Here is a 14,866-nt window from a genome sequence, read left to right on the forward strand (position 1 = left end):
CCAAGAAATAATCCTATCAGTCAGTAATATTTAGGGTAGTTTTCAGTCAGAAATGACTCAACATTATTTTCATTTATCCAAAATTCTTTCAATCTTCCTCAGAATAGGTAGATTTTCTTTAAATTTTTGAATTTAAAAAATTTTTAAAATTTAAAATATATAGGACTTAAGATACCAAGGATGTCATAATTAAACAGATTAGATTCTAGAAATAGCAAATGTCTAGGATGTTAAAGTATAAACTGAATACAACAGTTATTGCCAAATATCTGGAAAGCAAAATGCATTAGTGATAATACTTCACATTTTTTTTTTAAGATTTTATTTATTGGGACACCTGGGACACCTTAGCAGTTGAGCATCTGCCTTTGACTCAGGGTGTGAACCCAGGGTCCAGGATTGAGTCCCACATCAGGCTTCTGCAGAGAGCCTGCTGCTCCCTCTACCTATGTCTCTGCTTCTCTCTTTCCCTCTCTGTCTCTCATGAATAAAAGAGGCAGAGGGAGAAGCAGACTCCCTGTGGGGAGCCTGATGTGGGACTCAAACCCAGAAGTACAAGGATCACGACCTGAGCCAAAGACCACTCAGGTGTCCTAGTACTTCAGATTTTTATAGTACTTTTCAATTTGCATCGCACCTCCCTCCTTTATTTACTTGACCTTCACATTAACTCTGGGAAAATCCTGACTCAGAAAGGGTCAGCTTTCCCTAGGCATGGAATTGGTTAACTGGCAAATTTTGCTACTTGTTCATTCTATTAATATCACGCAGAAACCAGTTTCAGTGAGAGCAAGTCTCAGTGTCAAATGAGTGAATGTCTGCTTTAAGTGACCACTTAACTGGCTTCTTTGAGAATGGTCTGAGTGAAATCTAAAAAAATGAAGTGCTAAAAAGTTGTGATAGAATTGACTCGAATATCAGCTAAACTTCTTTTGCAGTGCAAAGTGTAATGGTAGAGAAACTAAAGGAAACCACGCACACATGTGCACATGCATACACATACACACCTATCAAAAGAGAAAATGCTAAACTATAACATAGTTTCAAGCTGAGATTCTTAAAACCACTGTCATTAGAGATAATGCTGGAATGCAAGAAAACTGTATAAACACTTTGTTGAGAGTGATTTTTTTTTCCCTCTGTGATCATGAAACAAACTAAACACCCGAAGCTATTTTGATCCTAGCCTATGGTAAGTTAAGAGTGTAGAGGTGGAATGTGCCCAATAAACTGTCTTAAATTAAGTTGGAATTGTAGAATTCCCCAGGAAAGCTGGCATTGGCAACAAACGCTCCTCAGTAATGGTGGCTTCTCCTGTATGATAATACAGTGAAGACAGACCAGTCTGGCTTGAAGAAATCTGAGGGTTTTATTAGCCTAAGAATTCCTGCTGGGGTCATGCTGACAGCTGATGTGTCTTCATCCAGATCAAAGAAATAGGGCTTTGTAAAGTTTTATCTAGGTTGACTTCTCTGTGCTGTTCCTTCCCACCTTGGTGCCTGTCACTTCTCACCAGAACAACCTGTGTACCATAATAAGCAGGGCAGGGTGGCTGTTAGCAGAAGTGATACACTGAGTACTTAATGTCATCCATTCATTTCATAGGCAACTGACATACTCAGGTGTGTAGCATATGCCAGTAATTTTTGAAAGTCATCTTCTGATTCAGGCTTTCCTGCATTCTTGGCTTAATGGACATTCTTAGACCCATGCACATCTTCCTCAGTATACAATCGCAATAGATAAGCAAATTTAGAGTACACAGATCCAACATAGTAAATGTAAAGAATTTCAGTTGTACCCATAACATTTGATGACAAAAGAACCATAAGATGTTCTAAAGAAAAGTAGATATAAAATGATGAAAGCAATTAACAGCGATCAAGGAAGTCACTTATGTAGAGAAATAAAAAGGATGTAGAATACATGGTTTTACATGTATTTTACAATTTCATCCCTTCAGCTATAAATATATATTTTAAGTCCTTACAATGGAAAGAGAAAACCCCCTCCTCATTAATAGTTGACCAACATGAAAATATGTAAGGAGTTGCTCATATATGACAAGAGTGTAAATATATATAAATAAAGAATATGGGAGATTCAGCCAGAATATTCTAATGCCAGTGAATTACCATATTGACTATACACAGAGTTAATATTCTGTGCTGAAGTAAGCTCTTTTTTAAAAATCACAATTAGGGCGCTGAGTGGTTCAGTTGGTTGTGTCCAACTCCTGGTTTCCACTCAGGTCATGATTTCATGAGTCAAGAGATCAAGCTTGGGTTTTGCCACCTACCCTCCCACTTGTGTTCAATCTCTCTAAAACAAACAAACAAACATCAACAAAAACAATCATGTGCATTTCACTGCCACAAGATTCACATCGTGTACATAAACACACAACGTGACTGTATTTACATTGTGTTGTAACTGTTGGAACATTAGGGAGAATTCTCTTTCTTTGAGTGTGTGTGTGCACTCGGGCTTTGTTGCTTATTTTGTTGCAGGGTGTTTGAACATTTGAGATCACTATTATAGCAGCTTAGACATCATGACATCATTTTAAAGTATTTTCAAAACTTTGTTTTGCAATTTACATTACTTTATGATGCTGAAATATATTTTAATATATGAAGAACAGAACATACCATTTTAACACAAAATCTTTCTTAGTCTTAGAATTGTAGTGATGGAAGAATGTCAGAAGGACTGTCAGCATTTGGACTTTCCAAGCTGTGCTGCCTCCTCCACAAGCATCTAGAATGGCCAGAAGCCATGGATGAGAGGTTGGTTGTGTACACCGAAGGATACTGTGTTGCTGTGCTTATATGAGGCAACGACCTCACCACTCGCCTTTGATATAGACCATGTAGCGTGGTGTCTGGCATACATAGGAGCCACTTATTTTAGTGTTGATATTCAACAAACACGTACCCCAGATAAATAACTACAGGGGCAAATAATTACAAAATCATTTACTGAATATTTTCTTGATCACTTATATAAAAAGCAGGTAGAACAATGGACTTCTCTATATTCTAAAAAGCTTTATACAGTAAAAACTTTTTTTGTGTTATAAAGTGCCCTTAGGTGTATCACAAGAGCTGACATCCAAATGCTTTGGTATGCTATGGCAGCCTTAGTATATTCTTTGAATAATCTGAATGTAGCTTTTTCTAAATAAAAATATTTATCAACACATTTTTTTTTTTTTCAGAGGCAATATGTTAGGACAGAGAGACCGATTTCTGAAATACAGGTTCTGGAGTATAACATATAAACACTTAATACCTGGTTAGAGATAGTTACTATATGTATTAACTATTAGTAGTATTTATATATCCTTTTTTATTTTAAAAGGACTCAGTAACTGCAATATATAGAAATGTTATGCTTTTCATGGCAAGTCTCACTAAACTTGAATTATTTTTTTTAATTTTTACTTTTTTAATATGATATCACATTTTGTCAGAGGGGTATCGCCTGCTGAGATGTTTATATATATGATCCTCAAATGGAAGCACTCATGATGCATGGGGCTAGCAGAGCTAAATTCAGTGGATTTGTCTGCCCTGAATCTGGGTGATACCATGTATCCTTGAAATATGTAACCTGATGAAGAGATACTTGGAGATTCTCAGAGTGGAGAGGAGCTGGGATTAAATCCAGATGGATCCTGGCACCTAAAAATAAATGAAGTTAGGAATACTTGAAGGTCAATTTTTTTTAAATGTCTCAGAAAACACTGGAGTTTTCTGAGTAAATGGATAGGTTGGATTCTGGATGGAAGAGTGTGTGATCTTCCAGATTGATTTATTGAGATAAGTGATACATCTCTGTTTTCACATTGCTTATTTGACATATGTAGTAGAATGGCATTTTTGAAATTTAAGTGAAGTAACTTTTTTCCCTATTATTGCTATTTTTTGGCTCATTGAACTCTGATTAACTTAAGTAGGCATCCATGTTCAATGATGACATAATACAGATAATAGATAATAGATAATTAAAAATTCTAAGAATTCAGTGAAATGGGAAGGATTACTGCACATAAACAATTGTTTTGAGAGAATACATGGAAAGATAGAAAAGATTCTCCCACTGGAGTAGAGAGTCATCCTGGACTTGAAAGGGTTGGGAGAAAATGGAAATGTAAAACCAGTGACAAGACAGCCCCAGAATGAGGGACAAGATGTGGAAAGTACTGAGTGTTCTAGAAAGACTCGACATTCAGAATATTCCCAGCCATTAGAAGCCACTTGAGGAAATCCTATCTATTATCTACACCGGAGAATTAATTCTCAACCTTGCAGAACTCCTAGGCAATAATCAGGACCCCAAATAATATCTATGCCAACAACTAAATATACTTTTACTCTCCAGTGACAGAGAAAACTTTCCCTAGGCAGTGGCTAGGATGCTCCCTTTAGACTTCCCAGGAATAATGAAGCATTTGACTCTCCTTATACCCCCACTGACTTACTGTATGTACAAATTTTCCTACAATTTTCCAGACCATGGGAGAGCTCTATGATAGAAAGCAGAGCCCTGCATTTTGTTAAAGGAAAATTGTACCATAAAGAGTTAAGCAAGGAATACTTCATTCAAAACTATTGCAGTAGGACTCAGTACTGTTGAATTCAGTTCAAAATAAAAGAGGGACCAGGCATAAGAAAGAATGAAAACTTGTCATTTGCAACAACATGGATGGAACTACAGAGTATAATGCTAATGAAATAAGTGAGTCAGAGAAAGACCAATACCATATGATTCTATTCATATGTGGAATTTAAGAAACAACACATGAACAAAGAAAAAAAGAGACAAACTAAAAAACAGACTCTTAACTATAGAGAACAAATGGATGGTTACCAGAGGGGAGGTGAGTGGGGGTTGGGTAAAATATGTGAAGGATATTAAGAATACACCTATCATGATGAACATTGAATAATGTGTAGAATTGTTGAATTACTGTATTGTATACTTGAAACTAATATAAGACTATATGTTAACTATACTGGAATTTAAAAACAAAATATAAGAGGGACAAATATGGATACATAAGTGCCAATGGAAGGTAAAAAGGTGGATGGAAAATTACTAAGAATATGATTAAGTATTAAGTACAGGAAAGAGGAATTTGGTTGGATAATAAGGGTCAAGGAATTGTCTTTAAACTGGCTTTGAAGGATTCTCTGTGAAAATTAGGCTCAGCAGGCCAAATATGGGCAAAAAAAGTGCTCAGAGGACTCTGAACACAGTTTGGATCGAGTGGGAGTCCTTGTCAACATCTAGAGGAAGAGAGTGCCGTGGAATAAGACTTTCTTTGCCACCATTCTCGTTTACCAACCTTGCTTGACAATCTTTGTTACCTTATACCCTCACAGCCTTCTTGGCTCCATTTCATAAATAATCAGACTCTTTGGACCAGAAACCTGAGGAACAAACTTCTCAATAATATATCCCTTCTCATAAATTATTTGTGCTACCTGATGCCACCATGCCTACAACAAAACTCCTTGCCAGTGGCCTGTACTGTAAAGAAGAATCACAAGGTTAAATGATCCAAGAATTAAAACCCTCCAGCCCACATTTCTTAGGCTTGAGAATCCAACATTCTGCATGGTACTTAAAATAGGTCTGTCTTTAAAGGTAACACCCTCTACCCAGTGCTTGGTAACTCTGTAGCAGTGGTTCTAATCTCATGGAATTACCTGGGGGACTTTGGAAATGTATAAATATTCAAACACAATACTGGAATCAGAACTTAGATCTAACATGGGTTGAAGACAGAGGCCAACTTACATGCTTTTACAAAATTCCCAGGCAATTGTAATGACCATGTGTTTTGCTAATGGTGATCTTAACAACTTCTCTTTAGAGCAAGTACCCACAGCCCTGAACTCACAATGAGTATGCTGGGTCATCAAAATACTGAAAAAGGAAGGGAATGGATTTGCCTTCATGTTTGCTTTGAAGACTACAAGATAATTGTAATTGTACAACTGTAGTTGTAGCTAACAATTATGGAGTGCATTCAATTTACCAAGCTCAGTACTTTGAGCCTGTGTAGTCCTTACACTGACCTGTAATATTACTGTCTTCACTTAGAAATGAGAAAAACAAGTCTTTAGAGGTTGTGTAATGTGGCCAAAATCATGCAGAGTTTAAGTGACAGTGCCAGGAATCAGATCTGCAAAAGTCACTTTCTCAGACTTAACTGTTATATAACCTTAACCCTCACTATTCTATCCCCTAGAATTTTGTACTTACCTAATGAGACTGGAAGCAAAAGAAAAGTAAAATGAATAAACAAGTGAAAACATACTTATGCTTATTAGGCAGTTAACTACTATTAATCATTTCGTCTTACATCTATTTGCATAGTTGTAAGCTATATGTGTAGCTTTTATTAGTCATGTGGTATGCATACAGGAATATCTTCTAATTAAAAAATACTATTTCTAGCAAATCATTATAACATCTATAAAAATTTTACCTTCAGTGGTTGCCTAATATTCTATTAGCTTAATGTAACTATTATCCTGTTTTTAGACTCTTATTTTTTTCAATAATTGCTATTATAAATCACATAAGATTATCTTGATAAAGCTCTTAAACACTAAAAAATGTTGTAATAAACGTATATACATACACACACACTGTTGACCCTTGAACAACATGGATTTGAACCGCATGGGTGCACTTATACAGATTTTTTTTTTCTAAATACAGTACAATACTGTAAATGGATTTTCTCTTCATAAATACATTGTTAATAACGTTCTCTTTCCTCTAGGTTAATTATAAGAATACAGTATATAATTTATATAACATACAAAATATCTGTTGTTTATATTATCAGTAAGACAAACAATGGTAAAGAATTGGCTATTAATGGTTAAGTATTGGGAAGTCAAAAGTTATATGGATTTGTGGCTGTGGCAGGGTGGGGGCAGTGCCCCTAACCCTTGTGTTATTCAAGAATTAACTAATTAACGTGTGTATATAACGTGTGTAATTAATTAATAATTACACACGTTATATATATATATGTATATATATACACACACTTTATATGTATATATATCCATATTTATCCAAATATCTATTTCTTTAGGATATATTTCTAAAAGCGATTTTATCTAAAAAGCAAATGGTTTTAAAAACCTAAATATTATGAAAAATTCCTTTCTATCAAGACATATAAACTTACAACTAGTCATATGTGAAGGGACTTCAATTATATTCCTTTCTTCATTGATCAGTATCACTGTTCATCTTTGCTTTTTTAAATTTTTTAAATTGTTTTTCACCTTGCTAATGTGATAAAGAAGTCTCTTGAAATCATAGTTTTCATACCTCTCTTTCTACCATTTTTTTTTTTTATTTTCTTGGGTAAATATGTTTGTGTCCTTGATTTTTCCTCAGTATTTTTAACTAATCATTCAACAGTTTACATCATGGTGTCCCTATATAGGCCAGGCTTAATTTAAAAGCTATCCATGGGTTATCTAACATATTCTCAGCAATAGGTTTGTAAATAAACACTTTTGATATCTCCATTTTATGTATCAGGAAACTGAGACCCAGAAGTGAGGACATTTATCCAAGGGTACACAGCTAGTATGTTTTTTTTTTTTTTATATATATGATGGTGATCAATAATTTTCTGATAATAGTTTTTTGTGTGTGTGGATAATTTGCCAATTTTGTTATTTACCTTTCTGTATTCATGTTTTTATTGTGCTGCAAGTAGAAGTGTGTAGGTGTCCAAATTATCAGTTTATTTAATGATTTCTTCCTTTGCTTCAAATATTGCAGAATAACTTCTCTATTTCAAAAACAAACATTCTCCCATAATTCTAGTTCTTAATGCTTTATTTCTTTAATATACTTGACATATATAAACAATATGAGATGAGAATCTAAACTTAAAATGAGGGATCCCTGGGTGGCGCAGCGGTTTGGCGCCTGCCTTTGGCCCAGGGTGCGATCCTGGAGCCCCGGGATCGAATCCCACGTCCGGCTCCCGGTGCGTGGAGCCTGCTTCTCCCTCTGCCTGTGTGCGTCTCTGCCTCTCTCTCTCTCTGTGTGTGACTATCATAAATAAATAAAAATTAAAAATAAAATAAAATAAACTTAAAATGATTTTTTTCACAAATAACCCATACCTTAAAATTCGTTTTTTTATTATTTAAAAAAAAATTAAGATTTTATTTATTTATTCATGAGAGAAATGGGGGAGGGGGTGTGCAGAGACACAGGCAGAGGTAGAAGCAGGCTTCATGCAGGGAGCTTCATGCAGGGATCCTGGGACTCCAGGATCACGTCCTGAGCCGAAGGCAGGTGCTAAACCACTGAGCCACCCAGGTATTCCCTTAAAATTAGTTCATTGAACAATCCTTTATTTTCCTATTGGTTTGTGATAGCGTTTTTATTATGCACTAAACTCATATATATGCATTTTATTAAATTACTCTATTTCCTCTTAAATCCATATTATATAATTTTAATTATCATACTATTATAGAACTTCTAAATACTTTTTAGAGTAATCTCTAGGACTCTGTTAAAGGTTCAGTCTGGCAGAGTAGTCTCTCAAAAGGAGAAAGAAAGAAGAAAATAAAGTTGAAAGAAAGAACAAATGAGAAACAAGTAAAATGAAGTCTATGAGATTGAGATTAGCATTGCTTGAAATCTATGGTATCTCACTCTGAACACACTCACATGCATACATGCACTAGACAGGTACACAAACTGTACAAAGAAAACTGCTTTGTAGTTATCTAGGAGATAAACCTGTAATGGTACACAGAATTGATATTTCTTTGCTCAGGATCTATGTGTGTGAAAGTCAGTTTGAAAAAAGTTAAGTGGGAGACGTTCCAAACTTTCATGTGCATCACCGTAGTATATTCTAAATAGCTTTTATTATTAAACTGGGGGATAGTATTATGTACACTTATTTATGATAATTCATACTTTTGAATCACATGATCAAAATGTTTGCTTCTACTAGGAGAAAAAGTCACTTTAGCTTTACAAATACATATTGAAAAGATGTTATGCTACGTATTAAGAATGAAAAAGTAAATAAATCATGACTCCTACCTTCAAAAAGTTTGTGGTTTCAAAGAACTGAAAAACATATGAAACATAATTAAAACCATCTATTACAAACTAATAATAATGGATTAAAGTAACTGGTATAAAGGAGGAAATGTCTAGTTAAGGGAAAGATGAAATCTCAGAGGTGGTGATATTGAAGTGAAATAGTGTAAATCTACAAATAATACTTGTATTATTATGTTGTATATTACTTTGTATTACACACCTGAAAATAGGTTTTAATACTGTAATTATTTTTCAGATTGCAATACCTTAATTTAAGAATTTTATTGTCTGATAAATAAAGCCTTTAAACAAAATACGGATCAGAAGCCATCATAATTGCCTTTCCTGATTTTCCATCACTACAGTCTTCCTCAAATTTTTCCAGCATTTGAAATTTTTGCTGCTTTGCAATACTTTAATCTTGGATGTTGATATGTTCCTACTAAAAAATAATGTACTACCTTATGTCACTCTATTTGGTATAGAAGCCTTTGAGTCATACACCAGAAGCTGTCAAATCTTGAAATATTATTATTCTAGTCAATGCTTTTTTCTTTATATGCAGGAATAAAGAGACTAAATAAAGGTACATAGGTTACATGTGTTTGGTGACTAAACAATTCAATTGAAATGCATAAGGATTTATTGAATTTTTACTATATGTCTGACACTATGCTCCAAGCTAAGGATAAAAAAAATCTATAACACATAGACTTGAATAAGAATTTCTTTCTTTGCCAGATGCTTAAAATAGACCACATGATATCGGTTGTGAAGTAATTAAACCCACTGTATCCCGATGCTGCTACAGGCAAAACAGATCTTGCTTCAGGAAATGTTTCTTCCTGATGCAATCCATATCCAATTGAGACCCTAACCAGGAAATGACCATTTTGTTGAAAAAGATTTTAACTCCAGTACTGCTATCCCCTCATTATTATAATATAACCTTAACATAGAATAGAGCATCAAGAAATTGATCAAAAAAAAAAAAAGTCCATCCAAAATTATTAAGTAAATAATAGCTGTTCTGTAGTTTTACTGCATTAAACAAATCTCTGGATAAATTAATAAAGTAAGTGCTGAAATTGAATTTATGGAATGGTACAAATATTGAACAAGAGCCCTAAAACAAATATCTCCTTTCTAAGGCAGAGAGCCTGAGAAAACAGTGTATGGAACATAGAAAAAAACAAAACATGATAAAAAATAGAACCAAAGCAGGTCTTTGATGACGAACTGGAGATCCATATCTTAACTACCTCACTATAGAGACTTTAGTGTTTGCTGCTTATTTTTAGTAGAAATAAACAGAGTGTGAGTCAGCATAAAGGCAAGAAAATGGTCTGTTCAAAAGTCCTAAATCAACAAATTGCAAATGAATTGAATAGAATGGACATATTATTTAAATTTAAGATTTTGATACTTTATTGTAGGCAAGTAAGCTAAATAACTCACCTGACTTTCAGACAGCACCCTAAACATTCTTCTACTTCAGTAGACCACGTTACACTTCATATAAGAAATTCACTTTTTCTTTTGAGACCTTACAAAATTATCTTGATCTGATATATTGACAGTGTCAAGTCAAAACACTTGTAATATCATTAAAGAAGGCATATTCAATTCTATTCAATACATGGCCCCTGTATTGCATGTGATACTGTCACAAAAATGCTCCTGGAAAATTGCAACAAGTTTTAAGCTTTCTCAGGAACCATAATGTTGAGATCCTATATTAGTAATCTCAGTGCTTCCTTGGGATAAGAGATAGTTGGAGGAAAAAGGACTCTGATGAGCCACAAAGTAGCTCACCCAGCTCACTTCAAACATCACATTATTCTTAATTGATCTCAAATTCCATAAAGTTGTCTATGAGTCTGTAGCTCAAAACTGGGTTCCATAAATGCACAAGAATCATGAGGACTGGAATTGTTACCAGAATGGTAGGTATTTTTCCCTACTCAATACTATTTGCAAAATAGACAAATAGCAAGACACTATTTGATGGCAAGTAAGTAATTTATTCAATGAGCAAGGGACACTCATGCTCTATAGTCACCTTCTTCTGGAGAAGCTGAGTGGTGTAGATGATACAGCTGGGAATAGTCAGGTTTTGGGGAAGGGTTTTTCCAAGAACTTAGGCTACATCCCATTTTCTTCCTTATTTAGTCAAAGGTTCCCTGTCGTGGTGCCTGTAGGGAAGAGATTTTAGTAGGTTAATGTAGTGTAAGGAAGAAATAATGTGCACTTTGATCCACTTTGCCAGCCATCTTGAGCCTGTCTAGTTTGATCGTGTTTCTTGTGTGCCGGTGGCAAGCTTATCTGGACAGGAATACCTATAGGGAAGATAATAGGAAAAAACAGCTTTAGAAAAATTCTCTATGGGGCTCTTTGGGGCTCATCTGGTGAGAGAACCAGTGACCAAAGAGGCAGAAATCAGCTGAAGGAGAGAAGAATATGCCACTCCCAAATATACCACTCTTGCATATTATTTTGAAGTAAAGTTATTTGAGAAACAGCAAGAAAGACACACTCACTTTCCCTTGTCCCTCTGAAAGCAGGAAATAAAATACCCTATGTGAAAGGTTCTCTCCCTGTAAGAAGAGGGTAGAAGGCATCCTTATCACCAGAGATAGGGAATTTAAGGCAGAGAAGACTGTATAAACAAAATGTGTTACTTCTTCACTAATTTGCTACCCCAAGGTGAAACCCCTTTGTTTTACCAGTTTTTCACAAATGTATTGTTTTTGTCTAAAAGGTATAAAAACTGCCTGCTTTGATCATTTCTTTGAGTTTCATATTTTTAATGGAGCTTATATATGTACAAAATTGAATTTTTTTTCTTCTGTTCCTCTCTTATGCCAATTTAATTAGTATGCCAACAAAAAAACCTAGAAAGAAGTTTTCCACCCCTACACAGCCCAGTTTAGTCTTACACTCCCTCATCAGCACAGCTTCTCTCTTCCCCTCTCACTCTCTCCTGCCCTTGTCCTTACTCTCCCTCTCATTTTCCAGACTAGTTCTTTCTATTTTGGAGTGTGTATACCACCTCACCCTCAGATCTACAGGGCTTCTCAGGTAAAGCAATAAACTAAGCCTTATCCAGTGGCTTCAAGTCCTATATATTCCAAATACCAGATAGAATACAATTGGCTCAGCTTGGGTAAAATGATCCTGATTCAGTTAACCCAAGTTGGTATTAGAGGAATGGATAAGAGTATTTTTTATGTAAAGCAGAAACAAAAGGATTGATAAATGGAATAATCGATCTTTTTGTGTGCTGCCAGTATTAATAGTGTCAAGTTTGAGTAAGTCTGCAAGTAGAAAAGTGATCACCTTTTGGAAAATAGGAGGTGTGGAGAGTTGCCTTGGGGGAGATATAACTGAGTATGGTGGCAGGGGGAGAGCCCTGCTTAAGTAGGCCACTGCAAAGTATTATAAGCAGCAGAGCACAAAATCTGATCTTTCAGAAGTCCACTACTATGGGTGTTGTGCCCAAGATCGCGAATCCGAGAAATCACCAAGAAGCTGACACCGATGCAAACACACAAGGGTTCATTTACGAGCTCGAGCTTGGGTCCAAGTATACCCAACACAGTGGAGCAGGGCCTTGGACCCGAGGTGGGTTTCAGCTTAGTTTTAAGGACTGGTCTAGGGGACCTCCAGAAGGGGTGGAGCAATTCCTCAAGTTCTGTTTACATTTTGATGTGGGGCCTTCAAGGGCGTTGAGCTCTGTTCTTATTCTAATAGGGGCTTGCTGCCCTTGGCTTGGGCTCTGTTTTTATTCTAATATGGGGCTTTCTAGGACTTAAGATGTAAGCTGTTTTCTTCTTGTAACTGAAGTAAGGTAAAGTTCAGCTCTTATTCACAGGGGTCTGGGATGGCTGTACTTGTGATAATGCTGAACTTAAAGTGGAATGGCCTTAATTTTCTCGGCCTCCACATGAGGGACGTGCCTGGCTTAAAGGTGCTCAGGTGGCAAAGTGGGGCAGAGTGCCAGGAGTGACAGCGTGGTCTGAAGATCCCCTGGGTTGCAAGAACAGGTGGTGCCAATGTGCTACACTCTTCCAGGCATAGGCTTGGGGAAGCTGGCTGAGAATAGTGAGTATTGGGGCTGGCTTTCTGCTCTGTTTTGCCATAAACTCCAGTTAGCACGTGACCACATTCCTGGGACAGGCTGGTGAATGGCAAAAGTGTGGCAAGACCCTCCCGCAGAGAAACAGGTTTGTGCCACAGGAATCCCTAAAATTTTGGAGTTTTTAAACTCAGTTGTGCACCTGAGATAAAAAAAACTTGGACATAGGCAGGGTGACTGCAGGGTTCACATGGAAACTGGGGACACAAGAGGGTTGACTGATTGATTCCGTGAGGGCTCCCTGAAGAGTGGGGTTTGTGAACTTTCGGCTCTGGGGCTATAGAGTGGTGTGTCACCCTATTCATCGGGGTGTTCAGGGCGCTGAAACCTTCGGGGAGCAAAACAGCGCCACCTAGTGGAGGCCGGACCACTTCCACCCCCGTCCCCCTGGAGGTGCATTTCCACTAGGGCAAGTCCATTTGAGAATCAGAACAACAGGTCCTTCCCTCAGAAGACCAACAAAAACAACTCACTCTCACCAAATCTACTCATCATAGAGTGCTGCAAAGCTTCAGCTCTAAGGGAAATAGGATCTAGCTTCCTTTTTGCTTTATTCTTTATTTTTTAAAATTATTTTAAAAATTTTTATTCAATTCTTTTTATTTTTTAAATTTATTTATATATATTTTTACATATATATTTTTACTATTTTATTTTATTTTATTTTATTTTTCATATTTAGATTCTTTGAACAAGTAGACCAAAACACACCCAGGATCTCTTTCTTTCTTTCTTTCTTTCTTTCTTTCTTTCTTTCTTTCTTTCTTTCTTTCTTTCTTTCTTTTTGTTGTTGTTGTTGTTATTGTTTTTCTTTCTCCTTTTCTTTTCTGGGTAAAATGATACGATGGAGAAGTTCACCCCAAAAGAAAGAACAGGAAGTAGAACTCATGGCCAGGGATGGAATCGATGCAGATATAAGTAAGATGCTTGAACTAGAATTTAAAACAATCATTATAAGAATATCAGCTGGGCTTGGAAAAAAAAAAAAAAAAGCTTAGGAGACACTAGAGAATCCTTTACTGCACAGATAGATGTGCTGCTGAAGTGAGCATCCTTTACTGCAGAGATAAAAGAACTAAAATCTAGTCAGACTGAAATAAAAAATGCTATAACTGAGATGTAAACCCAAATGAATGCCATAAAAATGAGGATGGATGAACCAGATAAGTGAATCAGTGATATAGAAGATAAAATCTTGGAAAACAATGCTGAAAAGAAGAGGGAAAGGAAAGTAATGGATCATGGAGGCAGACTTTGGGAACTCTGTGGCTTATTAAAATGTAATAACATTCATATCATAGGAGTCCTAGAAAATGAAGAGAGAGAAAAAGGGGCAGAAGGTTTATTTGAACTAATTATAACTGAAAACTTCCCTAATCTGGGGAAGCACACGGACATCAAAATCCAGGAAGCACAGAAAACTGTCACTAAATTCAACGAAAGCCAATAATTTCCAAGGCATATCAGTCAGATTTACAAAATACAGAAAAAGAAAGAATCCTGAAAGCAGCAAAGGGAAAAAAAAAAGTCCTTAGCCTACCAGCAAAGGCAGATCATATTCACAACAGATCTGTCTTCAGAAACTTGGCAGGCCAGAAGAGAATGGCA

Source organism: Canis lupus, chromosome 33 (assembly GCF_003254725.2).
Source record: "Canis lupus dingo isolate Sandy chromosome 33, ASM325472v2, whole genome shotgun sequence".
Taxonomy (NCBI): domain Eukaryota; kingdom Metazoa; phylum Chordata; class Mammalia; order Carnivora; family Canidae; genus Canis; species Canis lupus.